The sequence below is a fragment of the Mustela putorius genome, unplaced genomic scaffold (assembly GCF_011764305.1).
Source record: "Mustela putorius furo isolate JIRA1106 unplaced genomic scaffold, ASM1176430v1.1 tig00003845_pilon_pilon_pilon, whole genome shotgun sequence".
Classification (NCBI taxonomy): Eukaryota; Metazoa; Chordata; class Mammalia; order Carnivora; family Mustelidae; genus Mustela; species Mustela putorius.
The window spans coordinates 28,319,643-28,334,785 of record NW_025421998.1 but is presented as its reverse complement, the minus strand read 5'-3'; the positions used below and the strand labels follow the sequence as shown (position 1 = coordinate 28,334,785).

The following is a 15,143-nucleotide window of genomic DNA, read 5'->3' as shown; positions in this document are numbered from 1 at the left end:
GGCTGTAACTGGAGATAAAATTGTCAGTTCTATCAGCAAAGACCCAACTTTCCAGTTAGGTCTGATCACATCTACTCAAAGAAATCATTCTCTCCTCCCTCTACTGTTGTTTTTTTTTTTTTTTTAACTTTCTCTTTTATTGGATTTTCTCTGCCAGAATATGGTACACCTTATACTGTTGTTTCTCTTTCTTTAAAGAGAAAGAAAAAAAAAGTCATGGGATACTTTCTTCTTGCAGCTACTGCTCTATTTTTTCTATTCCTGTACAGCAGAATTATTTAAAGAGTGGTCAGTGCTTGTTTTTTCCATTCCCTTACCTTACTCTGTGTTTAACTTGGTTATCACTGCATACAGGTTTCCCTCCAACCTGCCCTTTGCTTCCATTTGGGCTCCCCTCCTGTGCAGGTGTGAGGTGTGAGAGCCTGGCCATCCCCGCTATGACTGTATGATGGGCAGAAACCTTCTCTTCCAGACTGAGTTTTACGTGGTGTGATAGATAATTTTGTTGTCAACTTGGTCAAGTTGGGCACTACATTACTCAGAATTCACTTCTCCATATAGTTTTGATTAGTGTACAGCTCTCCAAGTCTTTTTTGTTTTATTCCAGTATAACAGACACAAAATATTACATTAGTTTCAGATGTGTAACATAGTGACTTAACTTCTTTATATATTATGCTATGCTTGTCACAATGTAGGTGCCTTTTGTCACTTTACAACCCTATTACAATATCATTGACTAGTCTGTTTCCTATGCTGTAACCTTATTCTCTGACTTACTCATTCCATGACAGGAAGACTCCCTCTCCCATTCCCATTCACCCATTTTGCCCATCACCCCATTCCCCACCTCTCTGGCAACCATCAGCTATTCTCTACATTTATAGATCAGATTCTGCTTTTTGTTTATTCATGTGTTTTGTTTTTTAGGTTCCATATATGAATGAAGTAATGTAGTACTTGTCTTTCTCAGTCTGACTGATTCACTTGGCATAATACCCTCTAGGTTCATCCATGTTGTCCCAAATGGCACAATCTCATCCCTTTTTCTGGCTGAGTAATATTCTGGGGTGTGTGTATATATATGTGTAGACTACATTTTCTTTGTCCTTTTACCTACTGATGGAAACTTGTATTGCTTCTATATCTTAGCTATTGTAAATAATTCTTCAGCAAATATCGTAGTGCACTATCTTCCAAATCCGTATTTTTGATTTCTAAATAACCAGTTGTGGGATTACTGGATCATGCTACTTTTAATTTTTTGAGGAACGTTTTTACTGTTTTTTGCAATATGTGGACATCTACATTCCTACCAACAGAGCAGGAGGGTTCCTTTCTTTCCACATCCTCACTAAAATTTGTTATTTCTTGGGGCACCTGGGTGGCTTAGTCAGTTAAGCGTCTGCCTTCAGCTCAGTTCATGATCCTAAGGCCCAGGGATTGAGTCCTGCATCAGGCTCCCTGTTTAGCGGGCAGTCTGTTTTTCCTTCTCCCTCTGCTACTCTCCTTGCTTGTGCTCTCTCTCTCTCTCTCTCTCTCTCTCAAATAAATAAATAAATAAAACCTTAAAAAAATAAAATTTGTTATTTCTGAGGTTTTTTGTTTTGTTTTGGTTTGGTTTTTAATTTTAGCCATTCCACCAAATTCTCCCATGCCTCTTTGTAGCCAAACCCTTTCTCTACTCTTAATCCCTGGCAACCACTGATCTATTTTCTGTCATGATTTTGTCTTTTGTGAATGTCCTAGACCAACAAAGGTTAATATAATAATAATAGAATCAATAGAATCATAAAGCATGTATCATTTTGATTCCAGTAATACATTTGAGATTCATTCATTTTATTGCCTATATTTGTTCCTGTTGTGTTAAGTATCTTTTTCCAATTTATGGGTATAGTTCTGCTAGTTTTTTCTTAATGTATTTTGAAATGTTATTTTTAGGTGCATATATACTTAGGACTGTTAAGTCTTCTTTTTAGTTTTTATAATCATAAAATATTCCTCTTTGGCAATACTGCTTTTCTTGAAATTTTTGCCTCATATTGATCTAGCCATTCCATACCCCTTATGCTTAATGTTTGTATGGTATATATTTTCCAGTCCTTTGTTTTAACCTGTCTTTTGTATCAAAATATATAATTTTAAAACCCCAGACAGCACAGATATTAAGTGTTAAGTTCAGTGAGTTTTGATGATTTTGGCACTTGGGTTTGCATGTGTAATATTTGTTTTTAAAAATATTCTGCACATTTCCATCACCCTATGGAATCCAGAAGGTCCACTCAGCCTCCTGTTAATTTTCTCCACCTCATCACTCTCACAGAGGCATCTATGTTCTGATTTTTAATTACTATACAGTAGATCTGTTAGGTCTTGGGTATTACATAAATGAAATGATACAGTACATATCTTTTATATCTTGTCTTTTCCTCTCATTATGTTTTTAAGATTTTTACAGGCTGTAGTGAATCAGCATTTATTTATTTATTATTCATTCATTCATTTATGCAGTTCTTTAGTTTTTCTATAGTTTTTCTATATTTTATGAATATACTATGGTTACTTCTATTCATTCTGCTTTTGATAGTAATGGATTATTTCCACTATAGGGCAAGCATGAATAAGACTGCTATGAACATTGTTATGCAACCCTTTTGGTAGACATATGCTTTCCTTACTCTTGCAGAAGTATCCAGGAATGAAATTGCTGAGTCATAGAGTAAATGTATGTTTATCTTCTTAAGAAATACCCAAACGATTTTCTTTCTTTCTTTCTTTCTTTCTTTCTTTCTTTCTCTCTTTCTTTCTTTTTTTTTTTTTTTTTTAGATTTTATTTATTTATTTGACAGAGAGAGAGATCACAAGTAGGCAGAAAGGCAGGTAGAGAGAGAGGGAAGCCGGCTCCCCGCCAAGCAGAGATCCCGATGCAGGGCTCGATCCCAGGACCCTGAGATTATGACTGGAGCTGAAGGCAGAGGCTCAACCCACTGAGTCACCCAGGCACCCCCCCCCCCGCAAATGCTTTTCTGAAGTGTATATACCATTTTGTATATTCATTAGTATCATGTTACTTTTGTTTGTTTCATATCCTTATCACTATTTGATATGGTCAGCCTTTTAAATTTTAGCCTTTTTGGCAGATGTATAGCATTATCTCATTGTGGTTTCAATCTGCATTTCCCTGTGACTTATAATGTTAAATGCCACTTCAAATATGCATTTCTTTTATGAAGTAGTTCTTCACGTCATTGTCTTTAGTTTATCCCTTAAGAGTTTATATACATATAAAACATATACTGTATATATAATAGATATATATGATAAGAATATATCATATGTGATATATATGAGATAAGAATATTTTATCAGATATTTGTATTGTAATATATTCCTCCCATTGTATGACCTTTTTTCCCCTTATTTTTATATATTTCTGATGAACAGAAATTTCTAATTTTAATTTTAATTCTAATTTAATTTTAAAATTTCTAACTTTATTTTGAAATTTCTAATTTCAAATTCAGCCTTTATCAATTGGTTGATGTATTTGCGTTCTATCTAAAAATATTTGCAACTGTATCTCTCTATATTTTCATATTTAATTTTATGGTTGTAGCTTATATTTAGTTTTGTGTTGGATCTTGATTTATCTACTGGGAGTTAAGGTCATGGTTCATTTTTTAAATTTTATTTTCATATAAATACCTACTTGTTCTAGCTTAATTCATTAAACAGACTTTTCCCACTGAACTTTCCTGGTGCCTTGGTTGACAATCAATTGGACATATACATGTGAGCCTTATTCTAGGGCTCTCTTGTTTATTCCATTGATACAGATGTAAATCTTTATACCATTATCATACTGTCTTGTTGAACACAGATTTAAGTACATCTTTAAACCAGATGGTTTAAGTACTTCAAAATCCCCTCTTTTTTTAGATTCCAGTTAGCTCTGCCTTTCTATATAAATTTGACAAATAGCTTGCTGATTTCCTCAAAAATTTTGCTGAGATCTTGATTGAGTTTGCATTGAATCTATAGCTCAATTTGATGAGAATGAATATTTTAACAATATCATATACTCAGTTTATTTAGGTTTTCTTTAATCTCTTCAGTAGTAGTTGGTATTTTTTTTAAAGAATTTATTTATTTATTTATTTGTCAGAGAGAGAGAGAGAGAGAGAGAACAAGCAGGCAAAGTGGCAGGCAGAGGCAGAGAGAGAAGCAGGCTCCAGACTGAGCAAGGAGCTGGATGCGGGATTCGATTCCAGGACCCTGGGATCATGACCCAAGCCAAAGGCAGCAGCTTAACTAACTAGCCGTCCAGGCATCACAGTAGTTGGTATTTTAGTGAAGAAGTCTTGACAACTTTACTTAATGGCTAAATACTCATTGATGTCATTGTGATTTTAAAAACTTTTTTTTTTAATAAAAATAATTTGAGTTAGCTGTATAAGAAACTTGAATCTATAACTATGCTAACTTTATGTAGAAGTCTACTAGGTTTTTTGGTAGCTTCCATAAAATTTTCCACTTATACATCATGTTTTCTATAAATGTTTTACTACTCCTTTTTAATTTTTTATTTTTTTCCTTTCTCTTTGGCTAAAAGTTCAAGTATAATAATGTTCATGGTGAGTGGTGGGTGATGATAATATTTGATGATGATGATGTTGAATAGATGTGGAATGGTTAGACATCTTTTTCTTGTTTTCCTAATTGTAGAGGATAAATGTTTAATGCTTCACCACTATTTTGATATTAGTTATAGGATTCTCATAGATGTTTTTTTTTTAGATTAAGAAATATTGCTTATTGCCATAATATGTTGAAAGTTTTGACTGATAGTAAGAGTTCTATTTTATCAAGTTCTTCAGTTTCAGTTTAGATGATCATAAAATTTTCTTCTTTTATTCTATTAATGTGGTGATTCGCACCAATTTTTTTTTTATGTTGAACAGTTTTACATAAGACAGTTGGTCAGTTTGCACTGATCTTTTTATATGTTGCTACATTAGATTTGCTAATGACTTTTTAAAGAATGTTTTCTAGACTCGCAAGATCTGTCTAGAAGGAGTATTATTTCATTCTGTCTCTGTGAGGTTTTATTATGAGGTATACTGCTCTCCTGCAATGAATTTGACTATGGTTTGTCCCTTATTTATAAAAGCATTTGTATAAGATAGTTATTATTTCTTCCTTCAATGTTTGAAAAATTTTCCAGCTTATCTATCTGAGTCTTGAGTTTTCTTTGTGGGAGGAATTTTATAATGGATTCAATTACTTTATTTAGTTGAGACCATTGAAATTTTTCCATTTCTTCTTCTGTCAGTTTTGGTAAGTTATGCTTTATAAGAAATTCACCTATTTCATCTAAGTTGTCATACATATTAACCTAATGATGTTCAATAAATCACTTTATAACCTTTTAATATCTGTATGATTTATAACAATGCCTTTTCTTTCAGTCCTGTCATTCATCATAATTTGTGATTTTTCTCCCTTTTTCTTGACCAGTCTAGCTAGAGGTTTAACAGTTTAACTTCATTAATTTGTTAATTTTATTAACTTTAGATATTGATTTGTCATTTTCACTTCACTGATTTTTCCTCTTATTTTAGTTATTTTCTCTCTTCCAGTTAATTTGGTTATAACTTACTCCTCTTTTTCTACCTTCCTAAGATGACAGCTTAGGAAAAGTGATTTCACTTAGGAAAGTGATTTCTCTCCTTTCTTTGTATCTATAAATATCATTCAAAGCTCTGCTTTAACTATATTCCACATATCTTGATATATTGATATCTTGATTGTCTGAATCAGGAGTTTGGGAAGTGTTTTGCTGGGCTGTTCTGGGTCATATTTTTCATGCAGTCAGTGATGTCTGAGGTTAGCACAGTGGAATGCTGAAGCTACTGGAAGTTAGTCAGACCCCCCCCCCGCCCCGCCTTTTCTTTCTGTAGTTTCAGAGCTTAAGAAATCTTGTATGGTTTCTCCACCTGAGTTAGTTTAGAATTGCTTGTGTTATCATGACCTCAAGACATTCCTTCTGCTTAATGGTAGCTCAGGACTCCAAAGGCAAGTAGCCCAAGAACGCCAGGTAGCAGCTATACCACACTTAATCACCTAGCCTTAAATGACACATGGTGTTAATGTATCTATAAATATCATTCAAAGCCTGCCAAGATTCAAGGATGGGAGAATAGAAGTCATTTTGATTACAGGAGGGGTGGCAATTTACATCTCTTCTTATATTTTAAGAAGAGAATGCCAGGTGTGGAGAAACTGTAGCTATGTTAGAAAAATACAATGTGCTAAATCATCTTTGACCCATGGGTGTGTATTACTTTTTAACAAAATACATTTTTACTTATTTCTTTCCCTCCTCTGCTCCAAATGTAATTATTAAGAATATTTGTTTACTTCTTTATTCTTTTACCAAGTGGTGTCTAGCACATGGTAGGTACTCATAAATATTTGAATATATAAATAAATGCATTGATTTTGCCTCCTGCATCATGAATTTACTAATTCCATTTTTCTTACCTGGAAGTTCTTATTTTTAAATTTTTAGTGTTTAAAGGTAAAAGTACTCTGGCTCAGTAATCCACTATGAATTCCATTTGCTTTTTTTTTCCTTTGTATTTTAGAAAATTGTTAACATTGTCAGAAGTCTTCACATGCACTGTCATTTGCCCCTTTTTGTGTGTGTTTATAGATTTAATTCCTTTTCCACTTGACAACAGTTAGTAATTCCACAACCAAGCTTTTTATAGCTTTAATCTAAATCTTCTTTGTGGGTGGCTAACCTTCGGCAGTCACTGTTTGAAAAGTCTCATCCAAAGTATCTATTTTCATGGCTCTGTTTTAATATCAGACACGATCCAGAAATCTTCATAGCGCACATATTTGTTCTGTCAAAATAAAATAATCAGGACTGCCGCCTTGCTTATGCTCAGTAGAAACACTGTAAATAAAACCAGTGCTGTAGTCAGTAATCTAAAATAACAAAATAGTTTTACTTCTTAAAATATACTCATGAGTTAAGGCAGGCATGAAAGTAAGGTAAAATGTATTCAAGTGGGCACATGAACTGTCACTTCCCCTGGCCTTTCCATGCTCCGCTGTACTTTCTATATCCTTTTCACTGAGAATTGTCCGTAGGTTTAGAACCGAAGAGGGGGAAGGTAGAGGGAAAGGTTACGTGTGCATTCTCCTTCTCTAATTTCTGACTTATGTTCTAAGAGCTACAAACAGGAAAGAGAAGAGCCATTTGTTATTGTTTTATTTTTAGGTCTTTAAATCACAACAACCTGGGACTGGTACAGGTGGTTAATACTCCTTATTCTAAGTTCATGCTGGATCCAGCAGAGAAGTCATTGAATGTAGAAATTATTTAATTCTCTGGCTCTAAAGAGTTAGTTTTTTCACCTCCGTTAAAAATAAGCATTTTTTCACCCTCTTTTAAATAAGCTTTTTAATAGGGACTACACAAGGAAAATCACCAGTGAACTAGTGGGTTCTCTCTTAGTGTTTACCTTAGTGTTCACCTTCTCACTGAAGCTCTTTTATACTGTTACCACTGCATCATCCTGCACAGGTCCCTCTGATACAACAGTTTCTGGGAACACCCTCTTTCCTTTAATTTCTTCTGTACAGTTGACTCATATTGATACTTTCAGAACGTTGCTTTATTACACATTTAGAAAGAATAAACTATAATAAAGGAACTCCAATGAAATCTGTATTGAGTTAAAATAAAAAGAAAGTTTTAACAAAATCTTTTGTTACAATATACAGAATATGGGTCTTCAAGACCTGAGAAACCTAAAGTATGGGTCATTACCTTGCTGACATACTGTGATCTCTCAAACACTTGGCTGTTTCTCTGTGGTAGATGCCATCTTATTACCTACCACACAAAAGCTATATTCAGGGAATATATTCCCTGTCCTTATTCAGATGAGGGGAGAGATGCTCTTTCTATACAATTACCAGTTTGAAAAGCACGACTTCCCAATGGTTTTCTGGCCATCTGTGATGATATACATAATGAAGTATCTCACGCTTCAAGTTAGTCCCAACATCTTGCTTAGGGAAAAGTTATTTGACCCATTACAGCTCCATGAACCAATGTAATTTTAACTGCCTGACAACCATAATTACTATGCCACACCCATTATAATTATAGGCCTTGTTTTCTTTGGATGCCACCCTAACACATTAGTATGATGCCTTAATGCTGTGGAAAAAGCCAATTGAATTGTTTGAACCAACATACAATGTTCCAGGGCCATCTTATTCTATTTTTTATTTTGTTTTATACACATAGACACATACATAAAGTTATGTTTAATACACAGTTAAATTCTTGAGTACAGTATGTCTTCCTATTTTATGTCCAAAATAGACAGAAGTCAATACATATTTGTTGACTGCTGGAAGAATAGCCCCTAACCTCCTTTTGATTAACAAAGAATTCTCCATGGTCTGTGGTGTTTGGAAGTCTCTGAAAATACATAATGCTTACATACTTTTTCCAGCCCTTTTCAGGATGGATTGCTTGATTCACAAGGACTTTCTTCCATTATTCATCTGTGTAGGCATCAACATTTATTTCCTTTAATTTCTTAAAATTAGCTTTTAAAAAATCAGCTAAGGTTAGTAGGGGAGCAGTTAATGTCACTTGACCTGGGGAAACACCAATAGTAGACTGGTGTATAATTATAGGGAAATTAATTTTGGAAACTAGAAACTGAGAACTCCTGATTAAATACTGAGTAAATACTTTGGTAGATTCATGTATTACACTCCTATGATGTTCTATTTGTTTTTATTCTATCAATCTGATTACTGTACATTTCAAGATACCTTTGTATTAGCATCCCCTCTTTGAAAATGTCTATCTCGAATACTTTGTTCTCATGTATCATAATGTAATAGCCATTGTAAAGAAAAAACTTTTCTTTAATGCTTTATTTTACAGCAGCTTTCCTCTTTTATTTAAAAAAAATCAGAGCTAGAAATAGAAAATTAATGCTATAAAAGCATCAGATTAATTTTGAAATTGGATTGTAAAGCTTTTAAGTAAAATATGTTCTACTAAAATGAAAAGGAGAAAGAGTATCTCATCTTAGAAGCATATTACATAAGAGTATCTTTGTTACAATATCAATTTAAGTAATAGACTACAAACTTGAAAGAAACATTCAAAGGAGAATTGCCAAAGTAGAGAGTTACTTTGAATACTAGCAATAAAATGTAATTACTAGCTCAAATGATACAAAATCCCACCTACCATTTTTGTCTACTTCAGTTCATCCTGTTATCCCTTTTTTATTGCAGAGCTGGTCTTCCAGGAAAGATTGGCCACTAAAGCTTACTTTCATTTGATTTACCATATATCACTCTTTGTTTGGTCCCTTTGGGAATCACCTCAACCATCCAGAGACCCTATTGTAAAACCTCTTGTGATCTTTTATTCCGAAGGATGATAAATAAAAGCACATAGAACTGAGAAGCTGTTTTAGGTGACAGTCACAGGGATTCTGCTTTGTCTGTGTTCCTATCATGGAATTGAACTACTGGTACTTAACCCAACATAAATGATAGTTTAAAACTGTTTGGGGAAGACAAATGAAAAGACTTTCAGAAAAATAAACAACTTCTCTTGTAGAATAAGTAATTTTTCCATTGTTTCCATATATAAACAATTGAATTTAGTCCCTCAAAAGAACATAGGATAAGTAGATAAAGGAAACACTATGGTTAAGGTCAGTCACAATAGGAATGTATTAATTTTTGCCCCATTTACATTAGAGAAGCATTCTAAGACAATTTGCACTCTGATTGATTAAATCACATTTATGATTAAATCACATTTTGTCATATTGACTAAAACACATATCTTGTCACTTCTATGTTAAAACGTTGAATGTTTCCCATCATTATTAAGCTTTGTTTGTACTTACTTACAAGGCATCTAGGAATCTGACTCCTTTGTCTACTTGGAAAACTATTGACTGTTCAGTGTGCAATTACAACTATATCTCATCTTGTATAATCTGCTCTGACTTCTCCAGGGAGAGGCCATCACTTTCTCTTCTGTGTTATTCTGCAAGTAGTTCTATCAGTGTACTTATTATGATGCATTATAAGTGTCTGCTTTTGTATATTTCTTCCTGCTCAATTGGAAGCCCTTTGAAGGCAGAATACTCAAGTCTTTGAATCTTTATACCAATGAATGCTGCTTAAATTGAGTTTTACCACATTCTCTTCTGTTAATAATTATAGATGCTGGCTTCATCTATTATTCTCTATTGTAGATTAAATTTTTAGGCTAGTTTTATTATGTTTCCATCATAAAATTTAGGTAGCCTTGCCATTCAAGCTCTACTTTGAAACATCCTTTATTTATTCTATCCATTAGCCAAAGTAAACAAAAACAAAATGTTTCTTCATTGAAATTCATTCAAATTCAATGATTTCTGGCTGTAAAAGGAGTGTAAGCTTTATAAAGACTAGTTGGATTTTGAAGTTGGCAAAATATGACATCTTAGTTCAAAGAAGAAAACTTTTAAAAGACAGACTCATAAGATTCCAAGAACATCAAACAGGACATAAAACATCATTTGATGACTCAGGTGTCAGTGAATCATAATTATGGAAACTAGATTTCCTCTCATGTGGTCATGGCAGAAAAGGCATGTTTAAATACACTTTATTTTTCTTCCTCATACAAACTTGAAATCATTAAAAAACATCTATTTTCCCAAAATGTCCTCTAATTAGGGCTGCCCTTTGTGTAAAATATTTAGGGCAGCTAGATTGTTAAGAGAAATTATGTCTCCAAATAGCTGTGCCTTGTGCTATTAATGTTAAATTCTATTATTTCATTTGACTCTGGGATAATGATAGTGAATCATATTTGAGATATTTAAGGCTTATAAAGCTTACATAGCAAAAAGATCTTGAAAATATTATACAACTTAGTTGTTTGTTTCTTTGCCAAAACTAAATGTTGACTCAAACACAGTAAAACACACTCGCATGCATGTACACACACACTCTCACCCTCTTCTGTGTATGTGTAGGTATGGAAGGAAATATGAAAGTCTTTGAGACAAATGACTCGACCTTGAACCTGCACCATTTTCCAACATCTGGCACTCTCAGCCAATCCGTTTCTCATATATCCATCTCATGAACCCTATTTGTTTAATAAATTATCAAATACATCAAATACAGATTACTTGTTTACACGGGAAAGGTTGGAATTCCTTATTTTTTTTTACATCAATCTGACTGAATAATTATAATCTACCTAGTTTGAAAACACTTACCTAAACTGATCACGTTTATATCTTTTTAAGGACAAATGGAATGTCATTTTTCTATTCTATGAAATTTTAGCTATCTTTAGTATTAAACAATCATGTTTGTCTAGAAAAATGTATTATCTGTTCTTTTAGCATTATATAGGAGTTCTGTAGTTCTTATAAAAAAATGTCTCCTTGCTTGGAAAGAATGTTACTTAGTTAATTATGTTGTTTAGGTCATACATATGTCAGAATATCCTTTTAATTATTTTAAAGTATTTAGAAGTATTCAGAGGGATTTATCTGAAATGGTTGATTAGTTCTATAAGGCTTAAATATCAAAAGCTAATACAATGAGTATAATGTGTTAAGCTTCTCTCTACTAACAATCAAGGTGGGAAGTAGTGTTGGAGCTCATTAGGAGCTTAAATTCAATTTGTAACTGATTTCATGAGTTACATTTGGAGAGGAGAACAGTAGTGTAGTGAAAAATTTCTTCTTTTGAATTGTTAAAAATACACATGAATAAAAATGTGCTTTACAAAATGGTAGAATAGCTGATTGAATATTTAAATTTGTCTTAATCTTATAACTACATAATTAGTGCACTGTTAGGTTTATTTACTCATTTCTTACATATAATAAAAATTATATAATATTGGTTGTGGTCCATTGACCAGATCAATCAAAAATTACTATGTGTGAACATAAATGGATGATGGATGGATGGTTAGAAAGATAGATAGGTATGCAGATATTTAAACTGCTATGACAGGAAGTAAAGGTTTAAGAAAGAAATTGAAGTAGAGAATCTCTGGGGAGGAATGTAATTTATTTATTTATTTTTAAATTTTTTATTTTTTTACAATGTGACTAAAGAACCACTCTTTGGCAAAGTGACCTCCATGAGGTAGGGAGACTTAAGGTCATGTTCAGGGAATGTATTTATGCTGAAATAATAGCAAATACAAAGGCTTCAGGCAGAAATGTGCTTGGAGTTTTCAAGGAACAGCAAAGAAGTCAAGGTGGTTGTGGAGGAAGAGGGATAGGAAGTGTGGTTGAGGACATATCAGAGTCTGCATAGTGACAAATTAATCTCCAAGTTCAATCCCCTTGAGTCTTTCCATAGAATTCTTATTGCACTGAAACCAGATATAGCTCCTTTCATGCTGGACTTACTGGAAAATATTATAATATAACACACACATTTTTTACAAATGCGTGTATTATATTATAATGAACTGAAATTCTACAATGATTACTATAATCTACTGGCAAACATGTTTAATATTTTATTCAGCAGTGTAATACTAGAATTTGTTAAAATAGTTTTCATTAGATAGACAATACACAACTTTTCTCAATGAATGAGTGAATCATTCAAATCCCTTTTTACAATGATAGGTAGCATAACATGGGTAAGAGCACAGGCTGGGATTTAGACTGACTGGGTTTGAATACAGTGTCTTTAGAGCTGTGTTTTTCTGCATACCATACAGATTACAATTAATAACCTAAGTTAGAACAGTATAATTTTCACTGATACCAAATTAGCTTACAAAACTCTGCTTCTGTATGATTCTGCTTCTTCCTTTTATGTTGATGTCATAAACTATAAATTTATATATCCCCAATAATAGATGCATAATTTATTTTATGCATTTATCTTTTAAATCAGAAAAATAAAAAGCGAGTTATAAGTCAAAATTTCAATAACTACTACAATGTTTGTACCTATAAACTAATTTGAAGTAAGTAGTAATACTCACATCTAAGTTGATGCATGGGAATAAATGATTATTAATACCAATATAGAATGAAAAATTGAAAAACTGCTATTTTTTAAATTAGTAACTTGTTATTATAATTGAAATTGTTCAAATGTAAGAAATAAAAATGTTTTCCAGGGTATTAAGTCCAATTACTATACAATTAAAATTTTTGAACAGAAATTATTATGATAGTAAGTGTATAGTTGAAATAAAATAAATTTTGTAATGGAAATATAAACTCATCATAGAATTTTTGATGGAAGGAAATAAATTTATAACCCATCTGTATCTCTTTATTTTTTTAGGACCTTTCAAGGGAATATTCCTGTCTTCTGTCATGTAAGTAAACATTTTATCCAGTAATATTCATCAATATAAAATTCCAAAAGGTTTTCATTACCTTATGAATTCTTGACCAAACAGCATTTTAGCTATCTATATTTATAATAAATTTATAGTTTGTAGTGAGTCTTGCAATGAGTGCAGAGCATCTAAAACATGTTTGAACTACTTATCTGCAATAAAGCAGAGAACTACTAAGTCACAAAGTAAGTAAAACACTTTTTATTCATGGTGGGAGTGGAGTTTTCTGAGCCAGAATTAAATATCTATTTATAAAACACCTAAATTTAAAAAGAAATTTAGTATAGAGCCTAAATTTGAAAGTACTTTAGCCAGTTACAGTAATCAAGCAAATTAGGGTTTTTCAAAGGATTGTGCCTTAAAAATTGCAGGTACCATGGGATCCTTAATGAAAAAGCCAGGAACTGAATTTTATTTCTCCTTGGAACAGAATCGTTCTTCTAATTAGTATGTTATATTAGAGCTGTGGCTCCATGTGGATTAAAAATAGATGAACAGCCTCTGCTTCATGTTCCCCTGTGAAATGTTTGTCTTTACTCTGAAGCCATCTTTCCAAATACTGTTTTAAATCATACCTGTCCATTTTCAAAGAAAAGGGGAAAAAAATAAAAACTTGAGAACATTGCATTTTTCTGAATCTCGAGTTTCTATAATTTTTCCAATCTAACAGAAGGTTATTAGTCTAATTGAGATAGCTCCTGTCTTATTTTAAACCCAAAATTCCATGTTTGACAGATTTTTTTTCAACTTCAAATCTTCACATTTACAGAGAAAATGCATGTGACTATAACTTCCTTTTAGAAATGCTGATTGGCAAAGGGTAACCACCAACAAAAAGAGTTCACAAATATCTTGCCAGTTACAAAAGATATCAAAGATTTTCATAAATCAATGCAAACAAGTCTAGATTTCATGGATGTACTTTTGAGGTCTTGTGGAATTAGGACCACATTATGTTTTAAAGAAATCCTAGGAGTTTAATTAACCAAATGGAGACCACTGCTATAATGACTAAAGACATAAGGTGTAAAATATAGAATATGAAATTAAATTAGATAGCATTTATTGAGTATTAAAAATGTGCTAATTTGGATGCTACATCCCTGTCATAGAGGTGAGAAAAGTAAGCATAGTATATATTTATATTGTCTAATGATAACCAGCTTGTAATTTTGATTTACAAGCAATTTTGATGTTTCAAACCTGCTTAAAAAAAAAAAACAAAAAAACCCTCTCACTTGAGAACTTGAGAGCCTGTGCTCAGAATTATACTATCTTCAATGACTAGAAAACCAGGACATGCACAGAAGCAAACTGATCTCATCTTAAAATTTAAATAAGAAAAATGCCAAAACAAGCCAAAAATGTCATTCTTCATGTCTGCAAACATTTATTTTTTTAAATTCCAACCTACAGATAAGTTTGAAAATAATCAGAATTAGTACCTATATAGCATATCAACTTGATTTATTGGGTATCAACCGTTTTGCCACATTAGCTTTCTGCCATTGCCAAGCAATATTTTTCTCTGAATGGTTTTTAAGTAATTGTAGACATTATGAAACACAATCCCAAAATATATCAGCATGGATATTCTCAAAGGTAGGATATTTTCCTACTTAAATAGCAATTTTTTATCACACCCAAGAACTTTGATTTTGATTTTACAATGTCAAAAAAAAGATCTGAA

At 32.4% G+C, this 15,143-nt stretch overlaps 1 protein-coding gene across 1 annotated transcript in view; it reads left to right on the top strand.

Annotated features, from left to right (window-relative positions):
• Positions 1-15,143, top strand: part of SEMA3A (semaphorin 3A) — a 466,663-nt gene that overhangs the window by 41,544 nt on the left and 409,976 nt on the right. Inside the window, exon 2 of the mRNA XM_004739631.3 lies at positions 13,396-13,429. The gene's annotated coding sequence lies outside the window, so the exon portion shown is untranslated. The remainder of the gene's footprint in view (positions 1-13,395; positions 13,430-15,143) is intronic.